At 43.7% G+C, this 19,358-nt stretch overlaps 1 protein-coding gene across 1 annotated transcript in view; it reads right to left on the bottom strand.

The window, feature by feature from the left end:
• PTPN13 (protein tyrosine phosphatase non-receptor type 13) overlaps positions 1-17,717 on the bottom strand; it is a gene marked incomplete at its 3' end in the record, with an annotated part of 651,945 nt that extends 634,228 nt beyond the window's left edge. The window contains 1 exon segment of the mRNA XM_030190609.1: positions 17,492-17,717.
• Between the last annotated feature and the right edge of the window lie 1,641 nt (positions 17,718-19,358).

Genomic DNA, 19,358 nt, shown 5'->3' with positions numbered 1-19,358 from the left:
GATGACTATTAGTCATTAAAGTATACAGGAAAAAGTTACTACCTACTTAATTAAATCAAATCATGATCTTATGCTCATCTTTAGTCCACAATATGGAGGGCAAAACAAACTATATATCAGGAAAACTAATATTACTATTTAACTTAAGAAAAAGGTGGCAGAGAAGAGAATCGAGTGATTCTTAAATTCTACGGCATAGAAGTTATTACAGGTCTTGGTTGCGGTACAAGTGAACTAGCTAACTTAGATTCCAGGAAAGAGTTCAATTGTTTAGAATCGAAAAATATATATTTTAAGGAATTTAACTTTATGACACACTAGTAAAAGAGGCCCGTTTCAGAGCAAATGAAACGGACGCTAGCAAGGTTTTCGTCGCCAACACCCCCCCCTCCCTGGCCAACCCCTTTGTTGTTCTGCCATTGCTCCGCCCCCAACGTCATGACGTTTGACGCGAGGGCGGGGCCCGGAGCGATTTCCCACCCCCCGCCTCCCTGCCTCCCTCCCTGCCAACCCCTTCATTGTTCTGCCATTGCTCCGCCCTCGAGGGCGGGGCCTGGAGCAATTTTGGTGGCTTCACCACTACGAACCTTCGAACCTTTTTGAAGGAAGTCAGGGCTTGGCTTCACTGACGTCAGTGTCCTCAGAACGTTGAGGGTGAGTTTTATTATAGTAGATTTGCAAGGAAAATTTAACCAAGCTAATCAGCTTTAATAACAGCACTTAACAAGGAATAAGGAGCACTAATTGACAATAATTAGAATTTATGCACACAACTGCGCCTAAATTCTAACGCGTGCAGTTCAAAAGGGGTGTGTCTATGGACATGGAAATGGGCACTTCGTAGGCGTTCCAAAATATATGTGCACAGTTATAGAATATGGCCCATACCACCAAGGAATTTGAGCAAATCATCCCGATCCTACTTACAACTCCACTGTCCCTCGTGTAATCGCCTCAAGAATAAAACCAGCCACGCATCTACCTTTCCCTACATCAGCGCCCGTTTGTGGAATAGTTTACCCAACACAGTAAAAGCTACCTCCGATCAACAAGCTTTCAGAATTTCATTGAAGGCTGTTTTATTCAGGAAAGCTTACATTGCAGCCCCGCACTGCCTTAGTGTTTTCTGACCTGTTACTGTTATGTGACCATACTGTATTCCTTACCACCTTACTCTCTTCTCTCCCTCTGTCTCCCCCACCACTGCCTTGCCCTTAAAGTGTCTGTTTGTTTATTACTAGATTGAAGTGTCTTTGTATACTGCTGTTAGCCTTTTTGAACTAATGTAAGCCACATTGAGCCTGCCCATGGGTGGGAAAGTGTGGGATATAAATGCCATAAATAAGTAAATAAATATGGCCCAGTGTGCGTAAATCTATATACAGGCATTTAGGCCACATTTTCGTTGGCATTAATGGACGCACGTCGTTTTAGGTGCTAGGATTTCTGCCTAAGTGTATTCTATATGCTGCGCCTAAATCTAGGCACCACTTATAGAATACGATTAAGCAGAAATCTTTACTACATGGATTTTTTTAGGCGCCATATATAGAATCTGTCCCAATGTGCATTTTCAGCAGTCTAAAAAAAATGAACATTTTTTCCACATGTAAAGCAGTGACTGTGTTTACATTAGTACATATGTTCAGCACTGTTACACATATTTATTTATTTACTGGGATTTATTAACCACCTTTATAAAGAGATTCACCCACGGTGGTGTACAGCAGGTACAGTTTAACATAAAAATTACAATTTTCTTAACAGCATAACAATAGTAAAATAACCAACAATAAACATAAATACAATAAATGAGGTAAACTTGAAAACAGCAAATTGAAACCTAGTAATAGGACTACCATGAAACAGTATCAAAAATATACACATTTTACAGCACTGAAATTCAAATCACAGAAATATAATACAATGTTAGCATAATACTAATGAAACCTTACAAATTAGAACATTAAAAAATATAGATATGATGCTAAAGATTTTCTACAATACAGATTACCAGGTAGCCGAGGGACCAAATGCAGATATATAGAGGGGACAAGATGGGTGGAACAGAGTCAGTTGGGATAAATAGATGGGTGACTAAACTCAAGGCAAGTTCTTTGTACAGTTCAGTGGCGTAGCCACAGGTGGGCCTGGGTGGGCCGGAGCCCATCCACTTAGGGCTCAGGCCCACCCAACAGCAGCACATATTTAGTGCTAGCTCGTGGGGATCCAAAGCTCCGCCAGCTGAAGACCTCCCCCTGATAGTGCTGCAAACACTGCTCTCCACTTCAGCAGTCTAAACTTCCTAAGCTGTTGATACTGGCCTCATCGCATTGGGGGATTGGGGGGGGGGGGAACACTTGGTGCCCACCCACTTCTTGACTAGGCCCACCCAAAATCTGCTGACTGGCTACGCCCCTGGTACAGTTAAACATGATATAAGGAACTGGTCTAAGTTACAGTGTGTGCAGCAAGCTAGTCCAGGTGCAGAGTGCTGTATAGTCGGTCACACTAAGTATTAAATGCGTGGTAAGTGATAGTAAGTGATGCTGAATATATGTGTAATGTGGTCAGCATTACTGCCACTGTCCATTTGGTTTAGGCCTCCTGTTTGGCAGGCCTAAATTAAACAGAGAGACTATGCAGACATCAGCTAAATATCACAGCAATCTGGATAATTTTGTTGCTCAACCCTCCCTCAGCCCCTATACAGATAATCTCAGGCTGGTTAGAGGGATCTTGGACCCAATGCTATCTGTACAGTTACTGAAAATGCACAAGTCTTGAATTTATGATGTTCACCAGCTGCTGGTGAATATTATAAGTTCATTTGAATACAGACTGATATATTTTAGCAGCTAGGAAGGTGACCTTTGGAGAGGAGCTACACAACAAAATTATAAGTGCCAGTCTGATAATTTAGGGGCCCTTTCACTAAGCTGCATTAGGCGTTAAAGTGCGTCTAATGCAATTAAAAATGTAGTACCACAGGACGTGATCAACATCCTGTGGGTAACTCTGAAATGTGCATATGCTAACTGCCTGCTTAAAAATATATATATATTTATTTTTTGAGAGGGCATACCATGAGTGGAGAGCAGGCATTAGTGTGAATCCACATTACTGCACACTAATTGGTTAGTGCAGGCATACAGTATGAACCCTTACCCAGCGACGTACCTACCTTAGATACCACCCAATCAAGAGGATGTGCAGAGCAGGCACACGGCTGTAGGCTAGGCCGGTCCCCTGTCAACTTCCTGTTCCAGGGCAAGGGACCAGCAGACTTGACAGCCACATGCCTGCTCTGCGTACCCCCTTGCTAACTGCACCCGTGGCAGACCGCCCCCACCACTCCACCCTTGGCACACTAGAGCCCTTACCGCCTACAAAAAACAGAATATTGGTAAAAATAGCCTTAGTCTGTGGGAAAGACCTGTGTAAGGGCACAGTAAAGCCATTTTTTGCCACAGCTTAGTAAAAGGACCCCTTAGTAACAAGTGCCCCACACTGCAATGTGGACTATCTACTTTCAGTTTCCAAACTAGGATAGCCAGTGACGGAGATGTCATGGAACCATTGTTTAACCGACACCAGAAGGGAGGGATTCAGCCATGAGCTCTGTACAAGGACTGCCAGTGCAATGGCTAGGTAAGGTATGGGGAAAATGGTCAACAAATGCAAAAGAACTTATGGCACAGTAGCTGAAAAGAGGCCAATCCCATCTGTGCTTGGAGCTCAAAGGAAAAGGAGGAAACTCCTGCACCACCCAACAAAAAAAAAAAAAGAAAAAGAATGTAAGAAAAATCAATCATGGGCACTGATCCTGCCACCTTCCCCACCCTAATCATAAAAATTTATGCCATTGCTCACAAGTATCAAACAAATGTTAACTCAATGTGGGTAAGTGGTGTATTTACCTTCAGAAAAAAATGCCCACCTTATATATATATATATATATATATTACTTGTGCCACTGAATTTTCTACATCATGCAGGCACTGTAGCTCTGAAAAACATATCTGCACTAGTTAGATATAAACGTAAGCAAGTAGTTTTCCTGGAATAAATCTTTTCAAAGTGAAAGTATGCAGGTATTTTCATTTAGAACATTCAGGAGTGCCCATGAAGTGGACCCATGCAGGCATTTATAACTTTACTCCCTCATAATGAGCACATACTTCTCTTTGTAACCAAAAACTGAACAAGAACAGGTCTGTCCCTCTCTTTGTATTTAGCTGACATGTCGCTCACAGGGATTCTTCCCTCTTTCCCCTCCATCAGCCCTGCTTTTAAGTATACAGGCTCTGACTTCCATGCAAGCTCCTAGTAGGCATTATTCAGTCATTACTCAGGAATCTTCCCTCAGAGTTAATCTCTATGCTATCAGCTTCTGTAGTGCTCCCTACCAGCTGGGACATGGAATGAGTAGGTAACCCACAGGGGTTTTGGTTTGAGTCACTGGATCACTATGTCTTAACAGGTTTTGGTCTGTGTTTAGGGGAAGCAGTAAAGATGATTTTCATAGGCTTTTTTTAAATACAGTATTAGCTTTCCTATGATCTCATAGTTGCTGGAGTGTACGACTCCTACTCAACAGATGTGTCAGCCTTTAGACTCTGGTTAGAAGCCATCAAATCGCACTGGCATGAACTGTTCGTGTAATGGCCAAACAGTGCCTGTTCAGATCCATGTCACCCCAGGCACTGAGTTGCATTTTGATTTGTGCTGACTGATGCTGTGTTGGCCTCTGACCTATTCTATGGTCATTTGGGGGTAAATTCTGTAAATGGAACCTAAAAAAAAATCGGCACCAAAAAAACACCTCACTTAAGCAGTATTCTATAAGCTGCGCCTAAAGTTTTGCATGGTTTATAGAATATATGCTTAAGCGGAGAGTCACGTGTAAATTTAGGTGCGGCCATTTGCACCAACAAAAACGTGGTGCAAATTCCCACACCTAAATTTAGTCGTGGAGCACCATAATTGTAAATGCCCATGACCTTCCCAATACTGCACCCCTTTTTTTGGAACATGCGTAAATTTTAGGTGCGTAGGTCCCAATTAAATCTAATTAGTGCCAACAATTGCTTGTTAAAAACCCAATTATTGGATCTACTTGGCACAAAATAATTCACGCAGATGCCCCACTCTATATGCTAACCCTAGTGGACCTACCGCCCAGAAACGCCAAAAGATCGGCCCGCAAATTCCTAAATCTGAATTTCCCCAGCTGCAAAGGAGTGAAGTACAAACAAGCTTATGCTACGACCTTTGCATACAAAAGCACACAGTTTTGGAATGCGCTACCCAAAACCCTGAAAACCATGAACAATCTAACCAGCTTCCGCAAAGCTCTGAAAACACACCTCTTTAATAAAGCCTACAATAACCACCCTCAATGATATAATTCATCCCCCAAATCACCCAAACACACCTAAAACATTTCTCATACAACCTACCCAACATCAGTCCATCTATCACCTCTCTTACCTCAGCTTATGATCAACTGTATTTAAATCATGTACTGACTTTATCATAACCTTACTCTGTTAGCCACATTGAGCCTGCAAAAAGGTGGGATAATGTGGGGTACAAATGCAATAAATAAATAAGTAAATTAAATTGCATGCAGAAATCGGGAATGTGTCTAAATTTCCACACACAATTTTTGGTGACCTTTACAGAATCAGGGGGTTTATGCATGTTATTTGATTTGCACATCCTTGTTGGTTATTGGAGTTGTGTTTTGTATGTCTTAATGTATGTCCTTTGACCCACTGTATTTTTTTCCCATTTTGTTGTTAGGCTTTGCCCAGGGTACCTTTGGCAAATGGTGTCAGTCAAAGCATAGAGCAGATAGTAATGAAGAGTTATAAGTTATTTAAATTGGTCTGCTCTATCCCTCTCCCCTCCTTAAACACTTATGGGCCAATGATCAGAAGCAAACATGGGCGCTAGAGGCCAATAGCGCCATGCTAGCACCTGTGTTTGCTCCCACCTAATGATCAGAGCCGGTGAGCGCATATAATAACGTGCTTGCTGGCTCTGAACAATAATTGCCGCGTTCATCCCTCATGATCAGCGGGCAGCACGCCAAACAAGGGCGTTGCTATTGCTGCAAACCTTGCGCCAGCTCAGAGCTGACGTTAGGGTTTGCTAACGAGGGAAGAATGAGGGAGACCCACTGAAGAGGTTTGACAGGTCTGGGATTTTCTCCTAGACCTGTCAAACCTAAGCCTGCCCCCCCCCCAAACAAAAACACAAGACCTGGAGGTCCGGTGGACTTCCAGGCCCCTCACCTCCAAAAATCCTGGTGGCCCAATGGGATCGCTAGCTTCCCCCCTCCCACCCCCCCCCCCCCACATTGCACAAAAACACCCTGGTGGTCCAGTGGGACCGCTATCTGCCCCTCTCCACCCCCGGCGGCCTACCTCTCCGTAGTGGTGGTGATGGTAGTTGGACGAGGGCAGGATTAGCGCTTCCTCCCTCCTCTTCGGGTGCCTTCCCAAAATGGGGAAGTTAAGCCCCGCCCAGCGCATCTCACGATACACCGGGCAGGGTAGGACGCCACCATTTTGGGAAGTCCCCCAAAGAGGAGGGAGGGAGTGCTAGTCCCTCAGTTCTCCAACTACTACCACCATTACGGAGTGGTAGGCCGCTGGAAGGTGGAGGGGTGCAGATAGATAACGGTCCCACTGGACCACCAGGGCATTTTTGTGCGATGTGGGGGTGGGGTGGGAGTGGGAAGCTAGTGGTCCCACTGGACCACCAGGATTTTTGTACTTTGGGGGGGAGGAACCTGAAAGTCCACCGGATGTCCAAGTCTTGTGTTTGAGGGGGGGCTTAGGTTTGACAGGTCCAGAAGAAAATCCCAGATCTGTCAAACCTCTTCTGCTGTTTGACAGATCCAGGTTTTTGACAGCCCGAGCCTGTCAAACAGCTTTTACGGAAGGATTGTTGCTTGGGCGCATGTCCAGGCACAATCCTCCCACAGAAGTACCCCTAATAGCACACATAAATTTGCATGCTATTAGCTTTGATCATAGGGGCGTTATAGCCCCACGCTGTTCCGGTGCTATTATCAGCCGAGACGTACACTGCGGTCAGAGACTGCTATGCATCTTTCTACTAATGTAGTGGTGCGATTACACTATGGGATATATGAGCTTCAGCTTTTGATCCTGCTGCAATTTCCCTGTGGAATGCACTACCTGGTCAGCTTCGTCACTGTGGTAGCTTGACACAGTTCAAAAAACCTTTGAAGACACAATTGTTTATGACTGTGTATTTTTGATTGCACATGAATTTGTTTTTTTATTTGGCTGTGGAGTGATGATATAAGGTTATTGCTGTTAAAATTGTGTGTTTGTTTTATTTATTTTATTATGAATGCTTTTTATGGAAGCTGTAAGTGGTATACAAGTTTTTAAAATAAATTATATACAAATATATTTTTGTTTTGTTTTTGCCACTTTGAATAGTCTTTAAATTTGATAGCGGACTATAAATGTATTAAAATGAAAATAAAATTATCTTTAGCAGTCAGAGCAGACAGAAACTTGGTTTAAATGTCATGTTCACAGGGGCACTTCAACCTGGTTAATTCTAAAAGCTGAGCAGGCTAAAATCCTGCCCATCTGTGTAAAGCAGACAAATACAGTGCTGTGCAGCTCAGAAGAAGCAATTTTGGCAGGTCCACTAATTGATCTGTTTAGTCCCTGGAGATGGGAGCAACTTCGCAAAACTGAAGAGCAGCCACCTACCTCTTCATAAGAGGGGTGCTAAGGAGGATGGTGGAAACTATAGACCAGTTACTGTGACCTCTAAAGTGGAAAAATGATGGGAAGTCTACTCAAGGAAAAGATAATGAAGTATCTTCAATTCAGCAGTGTATGTACAGGTTTCAAGACAGCATTGCTTTACAAGTAGGAGGTCATTTCAAATACATCAGAACATTTTCTTTAATTGGGTAACTAAAGAATTAAATCAGGGACATCTGCTGGATGAGGATTACTTGGATTTCAGAAAAGCTTTTGATGCTATCCTGCACAGATGGTTTCTACTTAAACTGAGCAGCTGAGGAATACCTAAGGTGACTGACTGAATTAGAAAGTGGGAAGCAGTAAATGGACAGAAAGTGTTTGATGGAGTGCCTTCGGGTCTGTCCTGCAGTCGATTCCTTTTGAAAACTTTGGGAGAGATTCTATATATGACACCTAAAAAATCAGTGTGGAAATCAGAGTTGACTAAGCGTATTCTATAAATGGCGCGTAGATTTAGGTGCGGTATATAGAATATGCTTATTTGATATCTCAGCGCCTAAAACTACATTCCTCCATTTACACCAATGAAAACATGGTGTAAATCCCAGCATGTAGATTTAGGCGCACTGGGCCATATTCTATAATTATGTGTGTAAATTTCAGGAACGCCCACAAAATGCCCATTTCCCCATCTATAACCACAACCTTTTTTTGCCTGCGCACATTAGAAGTTAGATGCACTGCATTAAAGAATGTGCTAAGCGAGTTGTGTGCGTAAATTCTAATTTTTGCTAATTAGTGCTCATTATTGCTTGTTCAGAGCTGTTATCAGTGCTGATTAGCTCATTAAGCCAATTAAGTTGTGTACGTTGTTATAAAATACGCTTGGATTTCGGCACAGATCTCTAGGTGCGATATAGAATCCAGGGGTTTCTGACTAATACCACAGAGGGCAGGTTCATCTTTAGGCTGAAGCAGGGCCTGATGTGATATTGGAAAGTGGATCCTACAATCTTGAGGGCAAACATAAGGAAGAGGAGAGGCTCACACACCCAACCTAGCTCTTTCCTCCGGATCCCAGCTGATGTTACAAGGTTATCATTAGGCCTCTCTGACCATCACAGACTATCTCCAGGTGCTGATATTGGTGCAGTCAAACCTTTTACACTTACCCAAAATAGTCTTGGAAGAGAGGTTAGCAGGAAGGGGGTTTTGCAGATGACACTAAAAACTGCAGTGGATATCCTTGGGGCAGCTTACAGAACAAGGCATACTCTAAGAAAGCGTGAGGACTAGCCAAGGGTTTGGAAGCTCAGTTTCAATGCAAAATTGTGCAGGCTCATGCATTTGGGATGTTGAAATACAAGGGAAAAGTATGTAATGGGGAACAAAAACTGAAGAGCACCAAACTTTGGAACAATCATATCTGATGATCTCAAAGTAGCATGTTAGGGGGCATAGGTAGAGTGTCACCAATAAACAAATAGGGAGGTGATAATGACATTATTATTAGAGTTGTACTGAATAGCATATTTTACTATTCGGCTGAATATGAATAATTAAAAATATTATTTGGCTGAATACGAAAACCAAATACGAATAATGGGCATTGAGCTTTAAGATAACAAAATAATGAAAGAAGCAATGTGAAATCAGAGATCAGATGCTTATTTCACTAGGATTTAGCATAGTAGAGCCCCAGATTATTCGTATTCAAATTTAAATCACTTTTTGGAAGAATACAAATAGTGTATTCGGGCCACTATTTGGGTTCCGAATCAAATCAAATATGAATATTTACATAGAAACATAGAATGTAGGCAAAGACTTGACCTATCCAGTCTGCCCATCCATGACATCTACTCTTCCTTAGAGATCCTATGTACTTGTCCCAAGCTCTCTTGAATTCAGATACTGTTTTCGCCTCCACCACTTCCACCAGGAGGCCATTCCACAAATTCACCAGCCCTTTCTGTGAAGAAGTATTTCCTCAGGTTACTTCTGAATCTATCTCCTTTCACCTTCATCCTATGCTCCATCGTTCCAGTGCTACCTTTCAACTGAAGGAGACTCGCCTCCTGTGCATTTATGCTGCATAGGTATTTAAATGTCTCTATCATGTCTCGCCTCCCCCGCCTTTCTTCCAAAGTATGCATATTTAGATCTTTAAGTCTGTCCCCATATACTTTATGATGAAGACCACTGACCATTTTAGTAGCCACCCTCTGGACTGACTCCATCCTGTTTATATCTTTTTGAAGGTTCAGTCTCCAGAATTGTACACAGTATTCTTAAGGAGGTCTTACACAGGGGCATCATCACCTTTCCTACTGGCCATTCCACTCCCTCTGCACCCAAGCATCCTTCTAGCTTTCACCCTCACCTTTTCTACCTGTTTGGCCACCTTAAGATCATCAGATATAATCACAGCCATACTTATTATATCCATGGGGAGCAATTCTATAACAGTGCACCTAGATTTAGATGCCAAAAATGTATGTAAATGACCAAAATACCAGCATATACACACGTATGTGCTCACATATGCATGCAAATGACCAGAATACCAGCATACACACACATATGTACTTACATATGTATGTAAATGACCAGAATACCAGCAAATATACACATATACACTCACATATGCAGGTAAATGATCAGAATACCAGCAAATACACACATATACACTCACATATGCAGGTAAATGATCAGAATACCAGCATATACACACGTATGCACTCACATATGAATGTAAATAACCAGAGTACCAGCATGCACACCTGTAGGCACTCACATATGCATGTAAATGACCAGAATACCAGCATACACACATGCATGTGCTCACATATTTATTTATTAGGATTTATTTACCGCCTTTTTGAAAGAATTCACTCAAGGCGGTGTACAGTAAGAATAAATCAAACATAAGAACAGACAATTACAGCAGTACAAATATTCAAACAATATAAATTATGGCATAGTATATTACTTACAATGTCAAAACAAAACGTAATAGAGCATTTTAATAGGCAGCGTAGGGTATAAGCAAAGATGGAACATATAGATAGGTAAGAGAAAAAGAGGAGTTAGAAATTAAATTAACTAATTTAAAGAAAGTTGCACATGAGGTCAGAGAGATGATTAAATGTTATCTCAGCTAGGGTAGGAGTGGATAAACATGTCCTGCTGCAGTATGTGCAGCCTGTCACTCCTTGTGTGTGTGTGAGACTAAGAAGTTAGTTACTTCTTCCAGTAAAGGCCTGGTTGAAGAGCCAAGCTTTCACCTGCTTCCTGAAGTAGAGATAGTCTTGTGTTAAGTGCAGCCTTTCAGGCAGTGTATTCCAGAGTGTGGAGGCTACTCTGGAGAAGGCTCCCTTGTGGGTATCACATCATGTAATGTCTTTTGGAGAGGATGTTGTTAGGGACACCCCTTGGGAGGACCTTAGTGTCCTTGAAGATGTGTAGAGGGTCATCCTGTTCTTCAAGTACTCGGGGCCATTTCCTTTAAGGGCCTTGAAGATCAGACATAGAGTTTTGAATGTAGCCTTATATTATACTGGTAGCCAGTGAAGTTTTTGCAAAAATGGTGTGACATGGTCACGTCACTTGCATCCTTCTATGCAGTATTACATAATTACCCCCTTTGTTGGTGAGATCGTTAGCACCCAGTCTGGAGAAGGACTATCTAGATGGTACAAGGTCTGCACCAGAAGCCCTATGAGACTTAAGAACCTGCATCTGTGTATTTGAGAGGGGAGGAGGGACAGAGGGTATATGAATGAGACATTCAAATACCTTAAAGTTACAAATAATATACAAGAAGCAAATGGAAGTTTTGATGCTGTTAGGAGACAGACTCAGGAGTAACATTAAAAGACATTTATTCACAGATAAGGTGATAGAAGCATACAACAGACCTTCAGTAACAAGATTCAAGAAACCACAGAGTAAGCATAGAGTATCCTTGGTTTTGAAGAAATTGAGTGGGGTCTACAGATTTGTGTCAGGATGTAAACTGGGTAAATGAGACAAGTTTTACAGACCTTATCTGCCATCACATTCTATACAACTTTTACAAAGGATTCTCAAATTCAAGGCTCTGTGTCCCTTTCACAGATGTGCTCCAACCAGGTGTGGACTGACCACTGGGACAATAGGGCAGTGCCTGAGGGCCACAACAGTAGGGGGCCCACTCTCCCTTGCCTTCCATCTAGTTTAATAATTTTTGATAGGTGGTTAGGGGTCCATGGCCCTTCCTACCCTGGGGCCCTAATTGCTTTACCTTTGCCAAACCTATTAAGGAATAGTACTCCTCCTGCGTCCGCTTCTGGTAAAGACAGAGCATCAGGGCTGACAACCATTGGGTGAGGCTCTGGCCCAGAGCGACGGCAGGTAAGGGCACCAAAATACCCAGCCTCTGACCTCACCTGGTCTGCAGGTTAAGCCTTTTCTTCTCCTCCCCCTGGGTCCAGCAGTGCTCCTTCACCTCTCTCCCTCCCCCAAGGTCCTGCTAAGTCTGTGTCAGCTGTTGGCAGCTGCAGTGGCATGACAGGCTGCCTTTGGCCAGCCTCTGGATGTTTCCTTTGTGGTATGCTTCCTCCTTCAATGCAATTGCCTGTGGATGGGAAGTGACAGAGGGAAGGAAGACCCAGGGGCTGCCTGTCACGCTGTTGCTGCTGCTGCCAGTACAGGATCACAGGGGAGGGAGAGAGATGAGACAGCACTGCCAGACTCGCAGGAAGGGGGACGGGTGAAAGAGAAACAGAGACTGGACTGGGATGGGAGGAAAGATGCTATACCTGCAGGGGGGGGGGGGGGTGCTGGAAGCAATGCAAGGGGGCACTGCCACAGCAAGTTGGCTCTGGGCACCTAGTCAGCACTGTGCTGGGCCTCTGTCTGGCTTTGGCACAGAAGAAGTGCACATATACTGAAGCACTGATAACATTTTCAGCACCATCATGTTTCCTTTGAAGGTTTGCATCCAAGTACTGGAAATCCCCTGACCTTGGCTCCAAGTAGAGATACTTTTAACAAAGAATCCGACTGCCAGCTTCTCAGGCCTGTGGGCTATGGCTGAGATATGTTGGGGACTCCAGAAGACCGCTGTAGAAGAGTGCAGCCTTTTCATAAAACTTTACACTGTGTGCATTAGACTGGCTTTTGCCTTAATTCATTAAACCTATGGGAACAAAGGTTAATCATCACTAACTTGGTGATCTAGCAGAGCAAACGTTTGCCACTGAAAGAGTCAGCTTTTTCCAGACATTTATTTTCTCATTCAAGAATCTTCTTTATACCAAAAAATCCACAATTCTCCTTTTCTGTTCGTATTGATGTAAATATCAGGAAAAACAATTGTGCAAAATTACTTGAGTGGAACAGACACTCTGATGTTCAAAGAATAACATGACCTTAACAAAAAAAGCATGCTGCAGTAAACACATGGGGTACAGACTCTGCAGTGCACCCCAAAGAATTGGTCACTCTGGAACCTTCATTTACAATACAACATTCCAGGACTTCCTGGATATCACTTTGCACATCCTGATACCTTGTGTCAGTCTAGCTTACTGATCAGTTACTGTAGCTGTGCTGGGCATCAGTTTATCCCTTCCTCAATTGTGGTCCAAAAATGAATGTATAACTACTCTTTGGCTATGTCTTACCTTAGTTCAATAAAAATGTTTTTATCACAACTTGTAAAGGCCATATTACTACTACTACTACTATTTAGCATTTCTATAGCGCTACAAGGCATACGCAGCGCTGCACAAACATAGAAGAAAGACAGTCCCTGCTCAAAGAGCTTACAATCTAATAGACAAAAAATAAATAAAGTATCATATATATAGCTATGGGCAAGGAGAAAGAATTCCACCCTTTGCCAGTCTAATCACAAGGATTCCATGCATGGTAAACATTTCTATTTTTTCACGTTTTTACTCCCCCAATTGCATGCAAGCAACTTCCTTCTAGTGCAGATTTGTACTCTGCAAGCTGCTTGGACCCACAGGGGACAGAGAGACTGCACAGAAGCTAGATCTAGCCTAGCCCTGGAGTGGGGAGTAGATGAATGTTCCAGGCTCTTTCTAGCCTTAAGTTCTTGCTATGTACTGTATGGCAGAACAGACCCTGGAATTATGGCAATAACTTTAAAATGAACTGGCTTTTACTCAGCTATTTTCTTCCTGCTTTAAAGAGACACAAGGGGGGGAGGAGGTAGTAGAACAGGAACTTGAAAACAGGGGCGTAGCCAGACACCCAATTTTGGATGGGCCTGGGCCCAAGATGGGTGGGCAGAAGAACCCCTCCCCGTCCCACAGGTGATTTGGTCTCTCCTCTCACCTGTATGTCATATTCTCTCTCAAACATCCCCCCTCCCCCGCATACCTTTTAAATAGCAGATTTTCACCGGCAGCAAGCAGCAACTAATATACACTGCTCATGTTGGCCCCACTCCCTTCCCACTGATGCAACTTCCTGTTTTTGCATAGGCGGGAATACGTCAGAGGGAACGCTGTGGGGCTGATGTATCAGTCGCTGTTCACTGCAGGTGAAGATTTGTTATTTACAAGATATGCAGGAGGGATAGTTGTTGGGAGTTTTCAGCTGGTGGGGCTTGGGAATCCCTGCCAGCCACATCATAGGTGTGCTACTACTGGGTGGGTCTGAGCCCATAGTGGGTGGCAGTGGCGTAGCCACAGGTGGGCCTGGGTGGGCCGGGGCCCACCCATTTAGTGCTCAGACCCACCCAACAATAGCACATATTTAGTGATAGCTGATGGGGATCTCAAGCTCGGCCAGCTGAAGACATCCCCCTGATGGTAACAAAAACGCTACTCTCCACAGTACTGGCACCTGCACACGCTCCGTTTTCAGCGCATGCCTGCTGCATACTGCCAAGGTGGAAAGAAGCATTTTCCCGCCAGCTGAAATATTTTTTTTTGGTGATGGGGGAGAACACTTGGTGCCCACCCACTTCTTGCCTAGGCCCACCCAAAATTTGTTGTCTGGCTACGCCCCTGGTGGGTGGGCCTGCGCCCACCCAGGCCCACCCTTGGCTACGCCACTGCTTGAAAATCCCCAAAATAGGAATCTTGGCATCTCAGCTAGCTCTATTGTTTAAATGTTATCTCTTTTAATGAACAAGTGCAGGTTACAGAACTACTACACCCAACTAGCTAACACCTGTTTACAGCCTCAGTACAGCAGTAAAGATACCGTGTGAAGGTTTAGCAGGACACATGAAGTAGGTACCTTGCTGCAAACAGGAGTGAGGTAGTAGGCTAGCCAACCAACCCCCACTGGCTCAATGTGTTGTACAGATCTAGAATCCTTTGAAATAAAATGCTAGCAATTTTCTAATTCTCATTTCTTCAGATCTGGCTGTGCCCTCCTCAAATTCAATTCAGAAAGCAAACATTTGCTGACCACATGTACATCTCTGCATGCAGAGGAAGCCTTGAAGCTTCCTGCATCTGTTTCAGCTAAGGCAGATCGCACAGTACACACCTAGAAATATTGTCTGTCCATGTTACATCTTATGAACTCCAAAAGAAGCTGTCTTTGGCACAATGCAAAAACTAGGGTGAGCATTAGTAAATTTGAGAAACTGGAATCATACTCCACATACCCTGATTTAGGAGTAAGGTTCATTACTGTCACAGTACATGCAAAACCAACCCATTTGGAGACATTGCCCCCAAGACAAACCATCTGTCCCAAGGCACACCACAGACATGTATAGCCAGAGAAAAAGGAAACTTATGCTTGGCTGTAAAGCTTTCTCTGAACAGGAGCTGACTCAGCACCAGTTACTGGAGTACAAAATATGCATACATCTGTTTTGAAATCTAAATACTGCAAAGCTCTGTATATATTTATAAAATAGTGGCTCTAAGGTGTTCAATCCTTATATAATATTAAACTTCTCACCGGCGCCTTGTTGTCATCGTTGGGTGAATTTAAAGAAAAGGCTTATGGTTGATGTGACAGTGGGCTGAGGATTCGTTTTATAATATTGTGTTGTTGTATGTGTTTGTATTTTTATTGTGCATGCTTTTATTGTTATCCACTTAGGACTAGATTTTAAAAAATGGTGCTCGAAAACGGTGCATAGCGCTATTCTCTAAAGGGTGCTCTGAGTTGGACACCATTTCTAGAAGAACACTTAGAGCCAATTTCCACGCCAAACTGAAAGCTGGTGAAAATCCTGGTGCATCCCGGTATGCAGTAATACTGGGCACAACTTTGGTGAATGCTCCTCCCATGGACACACCCCGTTTTGAGTTGGCTATAAGATTTACTCACTGATCTTCATAGAATAGCATCTAGCAAGACACAGGAGCAAATCCAAATTGTTACCAATTAACTCAATAACTGATTAGCACCCAGTTATTGGCACTAATTGGCTCATTAGCTAAGTTAGTTTCGTGCACATCTCTGGATAGCGTGCCATTTATAGAAGTTAGTGGATAAGCGGGCTATGTGTAATTAAGTAATTAATTAATGAAAATAAATATGTTTTGGGTTACACTTTGCCAAATGTTTTGCTTCTTCCTCTAAGAAAGTAACGGTAGAGTTCGTAAGAACACATCGTTAAAAAAGGGGCAAATTAATTGTTAACGCAAAATTATAATCAATTAATTTTGATCATAAGCACCAAGATCTAGGTAACCTCTGCCTTTACCTCTGTAGTCACCAAACTTTGATATCCTCGTTACAGCCCCTGTAGGCGGAGTGCAACTTTGCTGTGAACAAAAAACCCGACTGCATCCCCGATGCAGATCCTAATCTCTGATGGCAAGCCAGTTCACATCCCCATAGTTCTTTAACATCCTACACACTGTTTTGTTTTTATAGTATTTTTAAGACCCCGCCCGCCGCCTAGCCTAGACAAGAAAACTGGTTGCCCCATTCTCCGTCCATTAAATGGGAGAGGGCTGCTGCCACATCTCCCTTTGAAGTTACGTGCAACTTTATTTTGAAATGCACAATTATAAAACAAAAGACAGAGGGCACGAGGCAACTACAGTGTACAGTTTGTGGAGGTGTTGGCTCCCATACCTAGTGCCAAGAACGACAGAAGTGTTTTCACGCCTAACAAAAACTGACTCGTTTAATCTTGAGATGAACCGTAAATGAGAGAAGCAGAAATTGCAAAACCAGTTTGCGATCAGTGAATGTTAAAGATGCTGTTGGAACCCTCTTCCTCTCCCCCCGACCCCCGGTGTTTACCCTGGTTGCTAACCCTGCATCACTTGGCAGCGCCTGAGCACCGTCTGCCATGTCCTCAAAAATAATCATTAGAATACATTTGTTTCCATCCCTGAATCTTGGAGGACAAAGTAAAACGCTCTGCGCTCATCTGATCTGGCAGATGTTCAAGGTAATTTAAAACAAAACAAAAAAAAAAATAGAAACGGCCCTGGGCCTGCTCAAAAGGACGGGCGAAGATTCAGTAGTTTCCACTACTTGAATAACTTGAGTCGCAGACCAACAAAACTTAATATGATGCACTCTTTCGGAGAGGACAAGAGGGTTTAAATCTGCATAATCCTATTAAAACAGAATCAACACTATTTTCTCACACGCACACCCCCCCTTTCTAGCTGCAATTCCAAATATGCTTTCATTTCGGGGGGAGTGGGAGATCAGACCGAGAAAACCTCCAAACAGCACAAAGTGGAGTAAAAGTTGGCAATGCATGTGACAGCCTTTACCTGGAGATTGAGGGGCAGAGTTTTGCCCAGCAGCAGGCGGTGGGTGGTGCAGGCTATGCTAGCTCTCTCCTATTGCTCCACAGCCTGGGAGGGGGGCGAGCAGCAGCCCCATCGCCCGCTAGCCCCCGTTCCCTCTGCTCCTGCTCACACGGTACAGGATGCCAGGCTGAAAGGTGTCCTACAGTAGCAAGCTCCTGCTCGCCATCCCTCTCCTGGAGAAACTGGCTCTTTGGATCCCTCCTCCTTGGGAGAGTGTTCCTCTCTCCGCTGGAAACCGGGACGCACAACCTCTCCCTCCTCCCTCTGTCTGGCTCATTCTCCTCCTCCAGGCATGACAAGAAGGGAAAATGATTTCTTACTGCCACCTCATGTACCCCAGCCCTATTGCAGTTCGTTTAGTTTGCTGAGGTCCTACAGGAGTTGTCAGTCACTTTCTTGCTATTTTATCGGTTTTGCTAAAGGTTTTTCATTTTAGACTGTGTAATTTTATTTAGTCTAAGTTTACTTCTACATCGCATGTGTTTTGATTTGTTCAAACCTATCCCTTTCAGTAAAACAGTATTTTTAACTTGTATATATGGGTAATTTGAAATTGTCATGCATAGATTGTAAGCTCTCTTGAGCAGGGACTGTCCTTCCCCATGTTTAAACTTGTACAGCGCTGCGTAACCCTGGCAGCGCTATAGAAATGCTAAGTAGTAGTAGTAGTAGCATGTTTGGGGCTCCACGACCTGCCTATGCTTACCGGCATTTAAAAGAATTATTATTGTGGCAGGGTTAGGCTACTAAGATGCTCATTTTTAAAGTAGACTTACAGGTTACTATGTAGCTTTGTAAGTCTAAGTGATTTGAAAATATGCCTCTCCCACTTAGAGAAAGGAGAGGCTCATGTGTATACAGGAGCTTTTTGCCTTAGACAGATATTAAAGTGCATAGTTTCTCAACCTACACATGACGTTTTACAATGATGTGGACAAGAGCACAGGCCACCAGGCTTGTCCAAGCAGCTGAAAATTAACAGGGACCAGGGAGCATCAGGTCGGTTTCCCCCCTCCACATAAGCATGGTGGTATGGAGGGGGGGGGGGGGGTTAGAAGGGTGATGGCAGCATGGGGACGGAGCTGGGGCTCAGACAGAGGTTGGCAGCTAGTGGAAATTTTGAATCATGTGCACACTGATTGGCCAGCTGGCTGTGAGGTGCTGGGGGAAAGAGACCGGCAGGCTGGGCAACAGTGCAGGACCCTGAGGAGGTGGCTGTGCTGTTTCCTGCTGTGATCATTCACTCCTTCACCATAGGCATGACGAGCAGGGAGGATTCGGATCCTGACAACACAGATTGCAGTAAGGCAGCTGAACTGTGGCATGAAGTTCCCAAAGAACTGGATTCCAATCCCGAGGCAACTGTTGTGAATGTTGGAAGGTTGACAGCTGTAGGAGGCCCTGTCCTAGTTTCAGGTACTGGTAATGGTGAGTTGGCAGCTACAGGGATGATGTCCTATGAGGTCCTCCCTTCAGAGACCTTAGAGGAAGGGGGTCCTGTTGTTATGCCCAAAGGGAAAAAGAAAGCTTTTATGGTTTCTAGTATAGAGAAGGCTCACCTGGTCTGGAATGTTTCTAGAACCTTCAGTCCTCAGCCAGAATAAAATGAAAAAAAAAGAGGGGGTTGAGAATAGCAAGAAAGTGGGTAGAAGGGCCCAGGGTGCAGAGGCTCTCCACACATTTCTTCTCCTATCAGATGATCCAGCCCAAGATTCCATTGGAGCCATGAGCCTCACTTGTTTTGGTGTACCTGCCATTCCTAAGTGAGTTGACTGCCCAGAGAGGGCCAGAGGGTCTCCTAGTATCTGCACTGCATGGGGCAATGGGA

The sequence above is a fragment of the Microcaecilia unicolor genome, chromosome 2 (genome assembly GCF_901765095.1).
Source record: "Microcaecilia unicolor chromosome 2, aMicUni1.1, whole genome shotgun sequence".
Taxonomy (NCBI): domain Eukaryota; kingdom Metazoa; phylum Chordata; class Amphibia; order Gymnophiona; family Siphonopidae; genus Microcaecilia; species Microcaecilia unicolor.
The sequence above is the reverse complement of the archived record's forward strand: the minus strand, read 5'-3'. Positions and strand labels throughout refer to the sequence as shown.